The sequence below is a fragment of the Acomys russatus genome, chromosome 1, assembly GCF_903995435.1.
Source record: "Acomys russatus chromosome 1, mAcoRus1.1, whole genome shotgun sequence".
NCBI lineage: Eukaryota > Metazoa > Chordata > Mammalia > Rodentia > Muridae > Acomys > Acomys russatus.
In genome coordinates, this window is record NC_067137.1 from 86,459,296 (window position 1) to 86,475,486 (window position 16,191).

The following is a 16,191-nucleotide window of genomic DNA, read 5'->3' on the forward strand; positions in this document are numbered from 1 at the left end:
CCAGACCCATGTGTTAGGAGGAGGAAACCAATTCTTGCAAGGTGTCCTTTGATCTCTACACATGTACCATGGTGCTCATGTGCTCACACACACATGTATGCCATCAATCAATTAATAAATGTAAAATAAAAATAATAATAAAACATTCTGACAGGGTCAGCTAGGACACTTCTAGGGAAGGTCAATTAGTGTGCACCACACACACACACGGGAAAACAGGAGGAAGTCCTGCAAACCACAAGTGTACATCTATATGTCTGTAGTCACAAGTATATGTCTATGTCTGAGTTCGAGGCCAGCCTGGTCTACAGAGGGAGTTCCAGGACAGCCAAGGCTACACAGAAAAACCCTGTCTGGGAAAAAAAAAAAAAAAAGCAAGCCTCTGTATTCATGTAAACATCAAAACAGGAGGCCAGCTGCAGCAGACTGTAGGTCTGTCCCAGTCTGTTATGACCGGGAACCGGGTAAATAGTTGGAGACTACAGGCTCCTTCCTTCACAGGCAGCTAAAACTGTACTCCTTCCCCACTTCCCCCCAAAGCCTGGCTATGCTGGAATCACGTAGGCTCATCTGGGTACAATACTTAAACAGAAATTTAAAAATCAGCCAGGGAAAGCAGGAAGCAACACTTCTCTCTAAGGAAGCAACTGCTGGGAAACCTTCTAAAATAAGCCACACAGCTTCAAGAGCAGGGTTTGTGACATTTCTCCCCGTCACCGTTAATGTGCCCTTGCTCGATATCACAGGATAGTGCTTTCAGCCTGCAGGAGCAGAAAGCCGGGTAACTGCTAAAATGCTTTAAAAAGGATGAGGGGGAAAAAATGTCTCTATGCATCCAGTCTGTTTCCCAAACAGTCCGCAGAGCCGAGGCGAGGGGGGCGGGGCATGTTATGGAAATAAGGGGTGTAGGACACAAGAAGAATGGCGCTGATGTGAGGACTGGGGGGGGAGGGGTTGAATTTCAGGCTGCTTTGCATACATCCGTGTCTCTCCACAGGACATTTAACCTCCTGTAGTCTTCTTACTCTTCTCTTCTGGAAATTGAGAAGGTTGCCCTAGAAACGGCTAAGGGCTGCCTGGCCGGAGGTCAGGTGTAGCCTCCGCTTGGCCCACGTATTGAGAGGCCCGTGTGAAGGCTTGTGTCTGGAGAGGCAGCCTGGCTAACGGGTGGAAACAGAGGCCCCTGCAGAGGGAGCATCCTGTGGAAGCCGTTAACAGAGAAGAATGAGCTTGCCTTGCGGTGGAGCAGCCTGAGGAAACACAGCGCAGGAGAACAGAGCATCTGAGTTCGGTTTCCAGCACCTTCATCGGCCAGCAGCTCACAGCTGCCTGTCACTTCAGCTCCAGGGAATTTGATGCCCTCTCTGGCCTCTGGGGGCACATGCACACACAGGGCCTACATTCACATAGGCAGGCAGGCAGACAGACAGACAGACACACACACACACACACACACACACACACACACACACACACACACACACAAATAAATAAAAATAAAATAAATATTTAAAGTAAAAACAAATCCCCAAAGCAGAGCCCCCCATACACACACACACACACACACACACACACGCACGCACGCACGCACGCACACACGCACGCACGCACACACGCACGCACGCACGCACGCAACCAGAGAGCTACCAGAAATTATATTTCCGTGAGCAGACGTAAGAGAATTAAACAGGAGGCCTCAGACAGCTGCTAACTCACACTCAGCCGCAACGGTGGCTGGTTTTAATTGCAACTTGATACAATCTCTACTCACCTGGGACGAGAGTCTCAGAGCAACAGATAGGGTCCGCCTGTGAGTAGCATGTCTATCAGAACTGCCTTGGTTACATTAATTAAAGTAGGAGGACCCGCCCATTACGGACACCACCTGTGCCTGGATTTGGGTGCTGGGCTGTGTAAACATAGAGGCAGGGCTGCACACAGAAATGTGCAATTTTTTATCCCTGCTCTTTTTTTTTTTTTTAATCCAAGAAAGTTTTATTTTCCCAAGTGTTCAGCTGATTGAACCTGTTGAAGAGTCTTCACCAGCAGCTGGAGCAGCTCCACCCTTTGTGCTCCTGGTGGCCTCAAACTCACGGCGATCCTCCTGCCTCCGCCTCCGGAGTGCAGGCTTTGTAACTGTGCTTTTGTGAAGCAGAGGGCAGGCAGGGAAAAGAGAGCTAAATCTGCAGATGAGTTTGTCAGGAGTTGCCAAAAAAGAGAACTGCCATTTTTAACAGTGTTAAGTGCTCAATATGGATAGACTACGAATGACTGTCTGTTCATTTGATGTTCTTTAATTTCTTTCAACAGTATTTTAGTTTCCACCAATGTAGCAGTCTTGTACTTTTTATTTTTTATTTTAATTTTTTTCTGAAACGACGTTTCTCTGCATAGCCCTGGCTGTTCTGGAACTCACTCTGTATACAGGGTTGGCCTTGTACTCACAGAGATCTGTCTGCTTCTGCCTCCTGAGTTCTGGGTTGAAAGATGTGTGCCACCATGCCCAGCTTTATCACAACTTTTAAATTTTGCTTTTGTGTAGTTTTGTTTTAGAGTCAGAGTCTCAGGCTGGCCTGGAACTCGCGACCTTTCTGCCTCTGTGGGCGCGTCTGCTTCCTTCTACTGCTTCCCTGCGGCGTGTTTTCCACACCTCTCAGCTTTACCCTTTCCTAGTGTCCAGCTCCTTGCTGTCTCCCCTATTTGAGAATACTGTGTGAGGTCTCCCCTCCTCCCTGAGTGGCTTACCGAAGAATTCCTTCCAACCACTCAAGGCCACTCTTGGGAGAAGGTTACACATTTGGGCCTTTCTGCCTGATATTTTTAGGGTGATGGTGGCTCCCCTTACACACTGTCCTCTGTCGAACTGAACCGCTATCCATAGTCTTAAAGGATTTGTTGAAGGACAGAATTCCCAGCAGTTGTAGTTTTCCTTTTCCATATCTAATCCCAAGTCCTTGCTTAAAGGTCCCTCAGCACCTGCTGGTAATGAGCCTAGTAGGTGTCACAAGCCTCAGGACGTGACACAGCCAAAAGACCGACTACAGCATTGCTTGTGTAGCATTCCTGCCAAAAATACAAAAAATCACGAGGAAGCTATCAGATGAATCTAAACTGGGGCACAATCCCTGCTCTGCCGAATGCCAAGGTCATGGCAGATGAGGAAGGCCTGAGGGGCTGTTCTCTTGGAAAGGCGGCTGCGGCTAGATGCAGGATTTGGCCTGGGATCCCAGTTGGGACATTGGGACTGTATGGGCGGTGACCTGTGGATGTGGTTTATGAATTAGAATCTTTGAATTGGTGTCAATTTTAAAATTTTTTTAAATGTATATGAGTGTTCTGTCTTCATACACACCAGAAGAGGGATTCAGATTCTATTACAGGTGGTTGTGAGCCACCGTGTGGTGCTGGGAATTGAACTCAGGACCTCTGGAATAGCAGCTAGTACTCCTAACCACTGAGCCATCCCTCCAGCCCTGAATCGGGGTCAATTCTGTGGTGGCTGTGCTGTGACTGAGTAGGAACATGTCTTTGTATCTGGGAAGTCACAGGCAAATAATTAGTGTCAGAAAGTCTCTCTGCCTTTGAGTTTGGCATAAGACTGAGGTAGGCAGTACAAGGGCCTTTGGAACCTGTGGACCAGCATCAAAGACCAAGTCTGTTTCTTCATCTGTGTGAAGGGGTTTTCATCACATACCTGCTTCAGAGGATGTTTTAAGAGTTCTGTGGGGGGCTGGAGAGGTGGCTCAGAGGTTAAGGGCACGGCCTGCTCTTCCAGAGGTCCTGAGTTCAATTCCCAGCAACCACATAGTAGCTCGCTACCATCTATAGTGTGATCTAATGATCTCCTGTGGCGAGCAGCATACATACAGGCAGGGCACTGTATACATAATAATAAATAAATAAATATTAAAAAAAAAAAAAGAGTTCTATGAGCCAGGTGTAGTGCCACACGCCTTTAATCTCAGCACTCAGGAGGCAGTGGCAGACTGTTGAGTCCATTTTAGTCTACAAAGCAAATCCAGAACAGCCAGGGCTATACAGAAAAACCCTGTCTCAGGAAAAAAAAATAGTTAAAAAATAGAGTTCAGTGAAATACATATGTGGCTCAGTCTGGTTCTTGGCCCAGAGCAATCTCTTCTCTACCTCTTGGCATTTTGTTTATGTTAGTTCACAGGCGATCCCACTAGCCTGCCTCCTAGCAACATCTTATGTCATCGCTTGCTGGTGTGTGTGGGGAGGAGGGGGACAAAAGGACCCTGCTACCTAGATCTCAATCTCTTAACCTGTACTGTCACTCTATCCCCTCCCTATTTTTCTCTCTTTCTTTCTCTTTTGTCATGGGTGCCCTCCTTTTTATGTCTCCCTGGCCTCTCCCTCCCCTATTCATGGCATGTAATCCTTGGGGTGGTACCTCTCACCACCCCATTATTATAACACTTTACCCATATGTTACATAAAGTAACTTTCTAGTTTTGTGGCTGAGATCCCCGTAGGTGCCTCCAGGTTGCTCCATTTCGAGACTACGTCACCATCGTTGTGAGCACTGTCTTTGGAAAACAGCCACTGGCCAGAGTTATTTCTTTTGTCCTGCAATCAGAGTCCCAGACTAAAAGGGCTTGAAGTGTAAAGGAAAGATCTAGTCTGAACCCTTCCCTCACAGTGTGGACTTCCGGTTCCTTGCGTTGTTAGCTTACCCTGGGCAGCCAGCCAATACAGGCCATCTTCTGCTTCAAAGTTGGCCTTTCTGTTTCTCTCACAATGTAGGGGACAAGATGCCTGAAGGACACAGTATGTCACTATGGAGAATGAAGGTGACACCTGGCCAAGTGAGAGTGATGTGCTTTGGGCTTTTCTGTGATTTATCACAAGTTCAAGATAGGTGGGGTATGGTGGTGCACATCTGTATCTTAGTTTTGGACAGGTTGAGGCAGGAGGGTTGCTGTGAATTCAAGATCAGCCTGGGCAACAGAGTGAGGTGTCTCAGAAAGAAAAGCAAACTGAACTAAGTCTTGGACCAGAGCTACTTCCTGATCTGTAAGTTGGCTTCCATTGGGCGGGACCACACACCAAAGATGACTGGTGTCCGTTCCTTGATGTCTGAGGCTTCATGTGGCAGACACTGACGGAGGCCGATGACGGAAGCCTATGGCTCCCACACTCACAAGTCCAGAGGCTGGTGATGCTTCAGGCTGGGGGCCTCACTCTTGCTTCCAGAAGTCTGCAGCCAGAAAGAAAGAGACAGGAAGTGTCTGGGTGCAGTTTATGGCCCGTGTGTATTAGTCAGAGTTCTTCAGAGAAACAGAACAAAAGAGAAGGCGAGAGGGAGCAGAGAGGGGATGGGACAGGAAAGAAGACAGAAGGGAGAAGGAACAAGAAGGATTGACTTTAAGGAACTGATTCATTCATATAGCTCTGGAGGCTGGCAAGTCCACGGACCTCCAGAGTGAGCTTGCAGGCAGGAGACTCAAAGGATGAGTCGCGCAGCTCAGGTCACGGAGTGTTAGCAGGAATTCGACTTCCTTCCTTGGGGAGGTCAGTCTTTGTTTATTCCTTCAGTTCGCTGAATAGGTGAGCTCCACCTACATTATGTTTAACTCGGAAGTCGGCAGGCGTAAATGTTAGTTTCACCTCAAAATATTCTAATGGAAGTATCCAGTTGTGATCTGTCCATAAAATGAACCATCTCACCTGGTTTCAGCAGCTGTATATCATAATTATTCCATTTTTTATTAGTAGAGGCAATTATAAGGGTCCACTCAACATCTGCGGGAAAGGGTAGAGATGCCTTTTCTCAAAGCAGGAACCTCAGTATCAGCACATAATGAGTGGTGCGCCATGGGAGTATTATCACGTGACATCTCTAGGAAATTCAGTCTGTCACACTTACAATGAAATGGATTGATTGATTGATTAGTTGTTGTTTTGTTTGTTAGTTTTTGTTTCTGTTTTTTTTGAGATAGTGTTTCTCATGTAGCTCTGGCTGTCCTGGAACTTGCTTTACAAAGTAGCCTTGAACTAACAGAGACCCACAATATTAAGTCTTTCAATTAGGTTCCTGATTGGGCAGCTCAGAAGATAAAGGAGAGCAGTTGGAGGTCCCATGGCTATACACAGGGTCACTTGAATGTGGGCACTATGGGTCCAGACAGCTAAGCAGCTGCTGTGGGCTATAGGTGTGTGTGTGTGTGTTGTAGAAATATTGATATTTAATATTGATTCATATACATACTAAAGCATATGTAAAATGAGTTGATTATATTAATAATAATTAAGGCCGGTTGTTAACACAGCGGCAGTTACTTTTTGTTTGTTTGTTTGTGTTTTTGTTTTTGAGACAGGGTTTCTCTGTGTAGCCTTGACTATCCTGGACTTACTTTGTAGACCAAGCTGGCTTCGAACTCACAGCGATCCACCTACCTCTGCCTCCCAAGTGCTGGGATTAAAGACATGCGCCACCACTGCCTGGCCAGCAGCAATTACTTCTTGACCTGCTATTTTATAAATAAAAGACACAGAAACTTGTTTGATTTATGATAAAGCTTGAAGTACTGGAGCTGTTCAGATACTAACCCTCTAAGCTATCTTGTTTGCTTCCCATCCCAAATCCCCATAAACACCTATACACGTCCTATGTGGGCTGCTTCTGCTCCATCAGGCCAGTCCTCAGAGCCAGCTGCTCTTGGCTACACGGTCCTGGTTCATGCTAAGCCGTGGTGACCTAATCCTTCCTTTCTCCTTTCTCCTTTCTCCTCTTCCTGGTCCTTCTGAGACTCGCCCCCACCCAATGCCTGGGAACATTAGCCCTGCCTACCTCTCCCCTGCCCAGCTCAGGCTATAGGCAATTTTATTAGCCAATCAGGGATAATTTTGGAGGCAGGGTTCACACAACATCATTCTGGATACGTGAGAATTTGCTTGTAGGACAGTAAGGATCTTGGGGGGCAGGCAGTTAACATTTGAGGAACATCGTAGACCCAGATCAACCCCAATATAGGCAGTGGGACTCTAAATTGATGACTGCAAAATCCTTCACAAGATGACCTCAGTGCCCCCTCTGTTTTCATGGCAGCTGCATTCATGCTAGAGCTGGACAAGAAACGAAGTGTTTGTGTGAGTCATGTGGAGTTTGATTTTAAGGCTCAGAGCATCAGAGTAAGATATACAAATACCATAGGACAATTTTTGCAGAACTTTCTTTCTTTTTTCTTTTTCCTTTTCTTCCCACCCCCCCCCAAAGGTTTTTTGAGACAGGGTTCCTCTGTGTAGCCTTGTCTGTCCTGGACTTGCTTTGTAGACCAGGCTGGCCTTGAACTCACAGCGCTCTGCTTGCCCTTGCCTCCCAAGTGCTGGGATTAAAGGCATGTGCCACCACCCGTCTGGGTGCAGAACTTTTTATTTTTAAAGATTTACATATTTATTATCATGCATACAGTGTTCTGCCTACATGTACACCAGCAGGTCAGAAGAGGGCATCAGGTCACATTATAGATGGTTGTGAGCCACCATGTGGTTCCTAGGAATCGAACTCAGGACCCCTGGAAGAGCAGTCAGTGCTCTTAACCGCTGAGCCATCTCTCCAGCCCATGCAGAACTTTCTTAACTGTTACAGAAGGACTCAGCTGTCCTGTCTCTCCATCACACGCCCATAGAGGCCTCCACAAGGCTGAGCAAGAGTATTGGGTGGAAATAGGGAAACTCCAGCCCATGAATTCCACTGAGAGCCATTGTGAAAGGGAAGGGAACGAAAGTTCTGAGGACTCCCATAGAAACACAGACATCTGGGGACTATGAAAAGGAGCTAACTAATAGTATGACAGCTCCAGGCCACATCTGATAGGAAGGAATTGTTGAGTGTGGTGAGGAAGGAGTCCTACCTTCTCCAAGGAGCTCCTGACCTGTGGCCCCAGGGATCTTACACCAGCCAGGAGCAATCGATCAAAGATCCTGTTCAACACTTGCTATCATCTGTGTGATGAGACCCTCAGCTTGTTGACCATTTCCCACACCAAAGGTGAAACTTGGGAAAAGGAGCAAGAAGCCACGTACTATTTCCTTTTTTTGCTATTGTACCCTAATAGTTGGTCCTCTTAAGGACCAACTTTAAATTAGAAACTTTAAGTGCAAAATAATATTAAATAAACAAACAAACCCTCCCTGCCAAGTGTGATGGCACACACCTTTAATCCCAGCACTCAGGAGGCAGAGGCAGGCTGATCGCTGTGAGTTCGAGGCCAGCCTGGTCTACATTATGAGTTCCAAGACAGAAGAGCTACACACTGAGAGCCCATCTTGAAAAGGCAAAAACATCAAACAAACAAAGAAAATTGGCAACTTGAACCTTCTAAGGCCAAACTAATGTTTCGTTCCACAGGAGACAGCATTTTCAGAGTCTCCCTCCTCCCTGCAACAGATGGAACAACTCACTGCTGCCTTAAATGATGGGAGATGCTTTTATGATGAATTCTGGGAATAGCTGTAGGGGCTGCAGCTGCACAGGTCTCAGGCTGGAGATAGGCGGGGCCAGGAAGAAGGCAACCAACTCTCTTTGACCTTAAAGAGGCATCTGTCCTGGAATTCTTCACAATAAGGAACAGAGAGCAAGTCAGCCTGTGAGAGAGGCTCTCCTGTGACACCTTTGAGTGGAATGTGTAAGACAGCACAGTGTGTGCTTAGCACTCACAGGGTCCTGGGTTCAATCTCAAATGAACACGGGCTCGTGCGCGCGCACACACACACACACACATCACTCTGATGCTTCATGCCCCATTTTCTTCTTGTGCTTCCAAGCCTAAATGTTTCTATAAATTACTTCAAAGATACCCAGAGCCCCTGGGCAGAATTTCTATGCCCACTTATGGTGGGAACTTGCTGAAAACCACTGAGTTAAAAGTCCTTCGTGTTAGTTGATTGGGAGTGGTTGTGTTTGTTGTGGCCTTGGGGCTGATGTTTTCAGAGAGTCTTTGCCGTTATCCCATCAGTGCTTGTTAGAGTTTGTTAACTTGACACAAACTCGCATCATCTGGGAAGAAGAAACGTCACTTGAGAAGATGGCTTCTACCAGATTGTTTGGAGGCAAGTGTGCTGGACATGTTCTTGATGAATGACTGACGCAGGTGGTATTGCTTCTGCACAGCGGTCCTGGGTTGTATAAGAAAGCGTGCTGAGCAAACCAGTGAGCAGTGTTCCTCTGTGGCCGCTGCTTCCGATCCTGCCGCTGGGTTCCTGCCCTGACTTCCCTTCCAGTGGACTGTAAACTGTAAGATGAAATAAACTCTTTCTTCCGGAGTTCCTTTTCTTCACGATCTTTATCACCCTAATAGAAAGCAAACTAGGGCATCCTCCATGCCCTCAGATAGGTCTCCTTACAGGAGAGTCTCGATGTAGCCTCCACTTCCCCTTTGGGGCCTTTCTTTGAGTGTGCTAACACCTACTACTGCAGTTGACTGCTCTGCACTTCCCTCCTATGCTGAATCCCAGGCTCCAGCAGGCAGTGATGGAGCAAGCCTGTCTGACCCACCATTTTACTGTAACCTCCCAGCACAGCAGCAGGGGCAGAGGTAAAAACAGCCTGGCAGGTTCTCAGTTAACCATAGAAATACCATGAGGCACCCAGAGGTCCTTCTCATGGCACATGTCTGTGTTGGTTTGAATGAGAACAGCCTCCATAGGCTCATATATTTAAATGCTTGGTCCCTAGTTGGTGGAACTGTTTGGGAAGGATTAGGAGGTGTGGCCTTGTTGGAGGAGGTAGGTCACTGGATGTGGGCCCAGTCTGTCTTTTTCTCTGCCTATTGCCTATAGATCAGGATGTAAAGCTCTCAGCTCCTGTTCCAGAGCCATGCTTGCCTGCTTCTCCCCATGATGATCGTGGGCTAACCCTCTAAAACTGTAAGAGAGTCCCCAGTTAGATGTTTTCTTTCTTTCTTTCTTTCTTTCTTTCTTTCTTTCTTTCTAGACTTATTTATTTATTATATATACAGTGCTCTGCCTGCTTGTACCCCTGCACACCAGAAGAGGGCACCAGATCACATTATAGATGGTTGTGAGCCACTATGTAGTTGTTGGGAATCAAACTCAGGACCTCTGGAAGAGCAGTCAGTGCTCTTAAGTGCTGAGCCATCTCTCCAGCCCAATGTTTCCTTTTATAAGAGTTGCTTTGGTTATGGTATCTCTTCAAAGAGATACAGCAGTGACTAAGACAACATCCAAGAAAGTTGAAAACGTGTCCACTCACTCATTCATCTCAGCAAAATCCATAAAAGCCAATAAGTAGAAATAACCTAGATGGCCATCAAGTGATGAATGGATAAATAAGACGTGGTGTGAGGATGCAGTGGAATGCTATATTTGGAAATAGGAAATAATGTGGTGCTGGCACATACCACGAACATGAACGAACTTTTGAAACACTGTGCTAAGTAAAATAGGCCAAACGCAAAGGGTCACATAAGTTATGATTGCATCTTCATGCAGCTCTAGAAGGACAGAAAGTAGAGTGCTGGTTGCCAGGGACTGGGGAAGGAAGGTACCAGGGAGAGACGGGAGGTGATAGTGAGCAACTGCTGATGGGTACTGCCTCCTTGTGATGAGGGAAATGCTTAAGAACTTGAGTGTGTCATGTCTGTTAGGCATACAGACTGAACATATTCAAAACATTGACTCTTATGTGAGTTGTCTCCTAGATAAGGGGGGGTGGGAAGCCCACCACTGCCTAATGTTTGTATATGCTGGATGAGTGAGTGACTCATCTCTGGAAAAGATAGCAAATCAGGGCTCTGGATCCATTCACAGCCTTTCTGGATTTTCCTGCTAGCTCCAGTTCATGAGAAAAGTTTGCCTCTAAAGGTTACAGTGTTGGCACTTGGTGTGAGAAAATGGTGTGCCTGTGCTTTATCGGAGGTGCTGTGAGGGCTGCAAGCATCCTCTGGATTTGGTCCATTGCTGACACTTTTATTAACCTTCAGAGAGGAAGTCAGAGGTGGAGAGGGTCACCCCCACTCCTGACAATGACACAACGACTTCTAGGAGTGTCAGACTAACAAAAAGCCCTATTTGACTTCCAGGCCAAATACATCATTTTAACCAAAGGATGTGTGTGTGAGAGAGAGAGAGAGAATACATGTGGGAGTGTATACGTGTTACTGTATGTGAGAGTGTGTATGTGAATATGCATGTGAGAGAGCGTATGTGTGAGCATGTGTTGTGCGTGCATGTGTGCATGTGTGTGTGTGTGTGACAAGTCCCAGTTAGGACTGTGATTTACTTTACTGGAGGCTTCACATGTTTACCCAAGAGGTGAAAGGAAATGTGCTGGTGGTCTCTACTCTGAAGCAGCCAAGCACACCCCACAAAATGGCTGTGCACAGTTCCAGGCCTGGAAATATGGTGCAAAGATGGGGGACAGACACTCCCATGTGGACCTGTTCAGAGTGCACTGTTTGGTTGGCTGAAAATGACACTTTCGGGACTTGTGTATTTGGATGTTTCTGGGGTTTTGGATTTTGATTTTGGGGGGATTTATGTGTGGTTTTTGTTTGTTTGGTTGGTTGGTTTTGTTTGATTTTTTTTAGTTTTTGGAGACAGGGTTTTTCTGTGTAGCCTTGGCTGTCCTAGACTCGCTTTGTAGACCAGGCTAGCCTCCAACTCATAGTGATCCACCTGCCTCTGCCTCCCAAGTGCTGAGGCCACCACGTCCAGCAATGTTCCTGTTTTGAGGCAGGGTGGAGAGGACAGATCTTTGGCATGTACTTTTCCTGACAAGCAGAAAAATTATGAGAAAGTCCTGGATAGGAACAAGACAGGCAGGGTCCTTTGAGGTGGCTCAGCGGATAATGGCATCTGCCTGCAAGCCTGACCCGAGTGCCAGCCTTGGACCCACATGGCAGAAGGAAGAGTTGTCCTCTGATGTCCGTGAGTGTGTGTGCACGCACGAGTGTGTATGTGTGTGTGTGTATGTGTGTGTGTACATGCGCACATGTATTTGTGAGTGTGTGTGACAGTGTGTGAGTGTCTGAGTGTGAAAGTGACTGTATTTGTGAGTGTGAGAGTGAGTATATTTGTGAGTGTGAGAGTCCGTAAGTTTGTGTGGGTGTGATGATTCGAGAAAGGTCTTGTTATGTAACCTAGGATGACTTTAACTCCCATGTCTCTTCGTGCTTCAGTCTCCCTAGTGCTGGGGTGGGAGGTGCTTAGGATCTACAAATAGACACTCTGGAATGGGAGCAGAAAGGGAGCTCCGGAGTGTGCAGCCACATCCTTTGTATTACAGACAACGACCTGAGGTCCGTGGAGAACAAGCAAACCACCCCCTCTGCAAGCATGAAGTGGGTGTCCCGGTGCAAGCAGCACTTAGACATTATTCTTATGCCCATTCTACAGATGAGAAAACCAAGGCCAGAGTGGGTAACTTGTTACAAATGACAGAGCTGTTTGGTAACAGGGCCAGGGTTAGAAGCCTGGTCTGATGGACCTCAGACCTCAAGGTTTCTGGGTTTCTAGAAAGTTTCCTTTTCCAGTCAACTTTGCTTTCTCCACAGGGATCCTCTGGGAAATGAAAATCCGTGTTCCATCCCAGATAGCTGCGAAAAGAAGGTTCCTACAGCATGGCTGGGAACGCCAGGGACACTGAGCCTGGAGGACAGAGAGGGTACCATTCCAGCAGCTGCTGGGACGTTTCAGGAGCTGTTTGACCGGAGGTAAAGCTGCACAGGTATGGAGACCAGCATCCTAGGCAGGGCTCCTGGACCAGATTCCCTGAAGCGGGAGGAGCAGGTTCTTAGGCTCTGCAGATAGAGATAATCAGAGCAGGAGGGAGGCCTAGTGACCTGCCCTCTGCTATAACAGCCAAGGAAACTAAGGTCGAGCAGAGCAAGTGAAGTCATGGCTGCAGGCACAGTGTGGCATCCTGACTCCTACGCCATTTTGAAAATGGGCTCTTTTCTCAATCAGCGTCACCGCCTCCCTCCTCCCATCTCTAATGGGCATCTGCACATATATGGTGTATATGCAAAGTCCTCAATTACATGAAATAAAGTAATCTTAAAAAAAAAAAAAAAATAGCCGGGCGTGGTGGCACACTCCTTTAATCCCAACACTCAGGAGGCAAAAGCAGGTGGATTGCTGTGAGTTCAAGGCCAGACTGGTCCATAAAGCTAGTCCAGGACAGCCAGGGCTACACAGAGAAATCTTGTTTCGAAAAACCAAAAATAAATAAATAAATAAATATATAAAAAGCTAGGTGGTGGTGGTGGCACACACCTTTGATCCCAGCATTAGAGAAGCAGACGCAGGGGGATCTCTATGAGTTTGAGGCCAACCTGGTCTACAAAGTGAGTCTAGGACAGCCAGTGCTTACACAAGTAAGTCCTGTCTCGAAAAGCCAAGAAAAGAAAAGTCAACCAACCAACAAACACCAACTATCTGGGACTTGTGTTCAGATGAGTGCTCCTAGCTGAGCAGTGGTGGCACACGTCTTTAATCCCAGCACTCAGAAGACAGGAAGGGGCAGGTGGATATCTATAGGTTCAAGTCCAGCCTGGTCTCCAGAGTGAGTTTTGATACAGCTAACTAAGCTGTCTCTAAACACCAACACAGATTAGCGATGAGTGCTCTCTGGCGATCGGTCTACCCTGATGTGGTGCTCTCAGTCCTGGTTCCGATAACCTCAACCTGCTTCCAGCTGCCTCCCTTATCTGAACTAAATGATGGTCTCTCTAGACGGAGGGTTTTTAGTTCTTGTTTTTGTAGGGATTTCTGAACACAGATTTAGCACCCAGGCTTCTTTCTCCGTGTCCTCTAGGGGGCGGGAGTGAGCTGCTTGTCCATTCTCTGGGAGGAATCCTTGCGATTTTTCCAAACTTTTATGAGAAAACAAATGCCCAGAGGCAACCAGAAAAGCAGATAAGGCACGTGCCTTCTCTTTAAGTTGAAATATGATCTCAAGGCTAGTAAGATGGTTCAGAGGGTAAAGACTCCTCTTGTCAAGCCTGACAAACCTGGGCTTGTTAGCACACGCTGCAACCCTGACAAAATTAATACATATGTAAAAAATAACAACAGTGTGATCTAGGACTGAGTGGTGGCATACACCTTTAATTACAGTCCTTAGGCAAAAGGAGGCAGATCTCTGTGAATTTGAGGCTAGCCTGATGTATGTAGTAGTTCCGGGCCAGCCAGAGTTAAACAGTGACACAGTAAGACCCTGTATCAAAAAAAAAAAAAGAAAAACCAGGTGGTGGTGGCCGCGCTCGCCTTTAATCCCAGCACTAGGGAAGCAGAAGCAGGTGGATCTCTATGAGCTCAAGACAAAATATTGGTAGGAACTCAGGCTCCAAAATTCAATTTCCCATGTTAAACAAGTGTTGGAAGAATGATTTCTGTCTTTGTCATCCTGGCAGACTACATAGTGCGACCCTGCTACAAAGCAAAATGCAAGAAAGAAAGAAAGAAAGAAAGAAAGAAAGAAAGAAAGAAGCCTGAATGTAGCCTAAGGCAATGGTTCTCAACCTGTGGGTAGTGACCCCTTTGTGGGGTGTTAAAGGACCTTTTCACAGGGGTCACCCAAGACCATCTGCATATCAGATATTTACATTACGATTTATAACAGTAGCAAAGTTACAGCTATGAAGTAGCATCAAACACAATGTTACAGTTGGGGGTCACCACAGCATGAGGAACTGCATCAGGAAGGTTGGGAACCACTCACCTAATGTCCCTCTGTCAAGGAGTCAATAACCCCCAAAAAAAGTTATCACACTGGGGGAGTCAGTACCCCTAAGCTATATTCTCTCCCTGGGCCTCTGTCCTCCTCTCCTAGACAGAGTGGCTTCTCAGGTAGAAACCCAAGGACACCTGTTCCCGGTGTGTGACCCTTTGACACAATAGATGGAGAAGGACCGTGTAGCTCCTGCCAAAATGTCTGCTTACAAATGTTTGACACGTGTAGGAGGGCAGATACCCTTGATGTCTTCACTAGTCAAACTGGGCCTTGGCCCTCCGCACAAACTCTGCTGTCTCAGTTCTCCTTCATTTCTTTACCACCATGGAAGGGACACTCAGTGGGGCATGGAAGACCCAGTCCTTGCCCTGTCTAGGATCTGTCAAGACCAAGGTTGCAGTGTTGAGGCTTCTTGCTTCTTCCTCACTGAGGAGAGAGAGAGAAAAAAAAACCAAAACCTTCATCCAACAGTAAATCCCTAACCAATTAAGCAAATGGAGGCCGATGGACAATCGCTGTGTGGATCTGTAACCAATAAGATCTCAAGATATAGCCCCACAGCAGGGACGCGTGCCTTTAATCCCAGCACTCAGGGGACAGAGGCAGGTGGATCTCTGAGTTCGAGGCCAGCCTGGTCTACAGAGTAAGTTCCAGGACAGCGAGAGCTACACAGAGAAACCCTGTCTTGAAAAACAAACAAACAAACCCCAAAACTCTCAAGATGTTTGGGGGCACAGACATCAAGATGGCAGTTGGTGAAGGATGAGGTGAGCAACACATTAGTGCAGGGTGAGGGGCTTGAAGCTCAGTGTAGCGGGTGGTTCGCATGGATGGATTGGAGTCCTTAGGCACTAGGCTTAGGTGAAATGGGTGGGTGGGTGGGGGAGCATGTGTCAGCAGGGATCTGAAGGCAACGTTTTTGTGTTCCCAGAGGTGAAGAGAAATACCTCCAGACAGAAACAAATTGTAGAGCTGGGCATGTATCATCGTAGTTGCGCGCACAAAGCCCCGAGCTGGATCCCCAGCAGCCCATAAAACTGGGTGTGATCAGCATCACTGAAATATCAGCACTCAGGAGTGGAAGCTAAGGGGATTAGAAGTTCAAAGCCATCTTCTGCAATGTAATGAGTTTGAAAACTACCCTGGCTCTATGAGGCCCTGTCACAGAAAAGAAGTGGAGAAGAAGGAGATGAAGGAGGAGGAGGAGGAGAGGAAGAGAAAGAGGAGGTAGAGGAAGAGGAGGTAGAGGACCAGCAGGCTTGAACGTTAAGTTCACAGTGCTCTACCATACTCTGCCCCTGGGGACTGTCAACACACAAATGGGTCTAGGCAAGACTTGGGGGCAGCTGCCACTAACCCAGGACTTGTCCATATAAAGCAATTGCCAGGGAGGGCTGAGTGGAAAAAGAGGAGGAAGCTGAGGTAGTTAAGGAAGTGCGTTTTAAAATTTAGGATAAAGAGCTCCACCATCTATG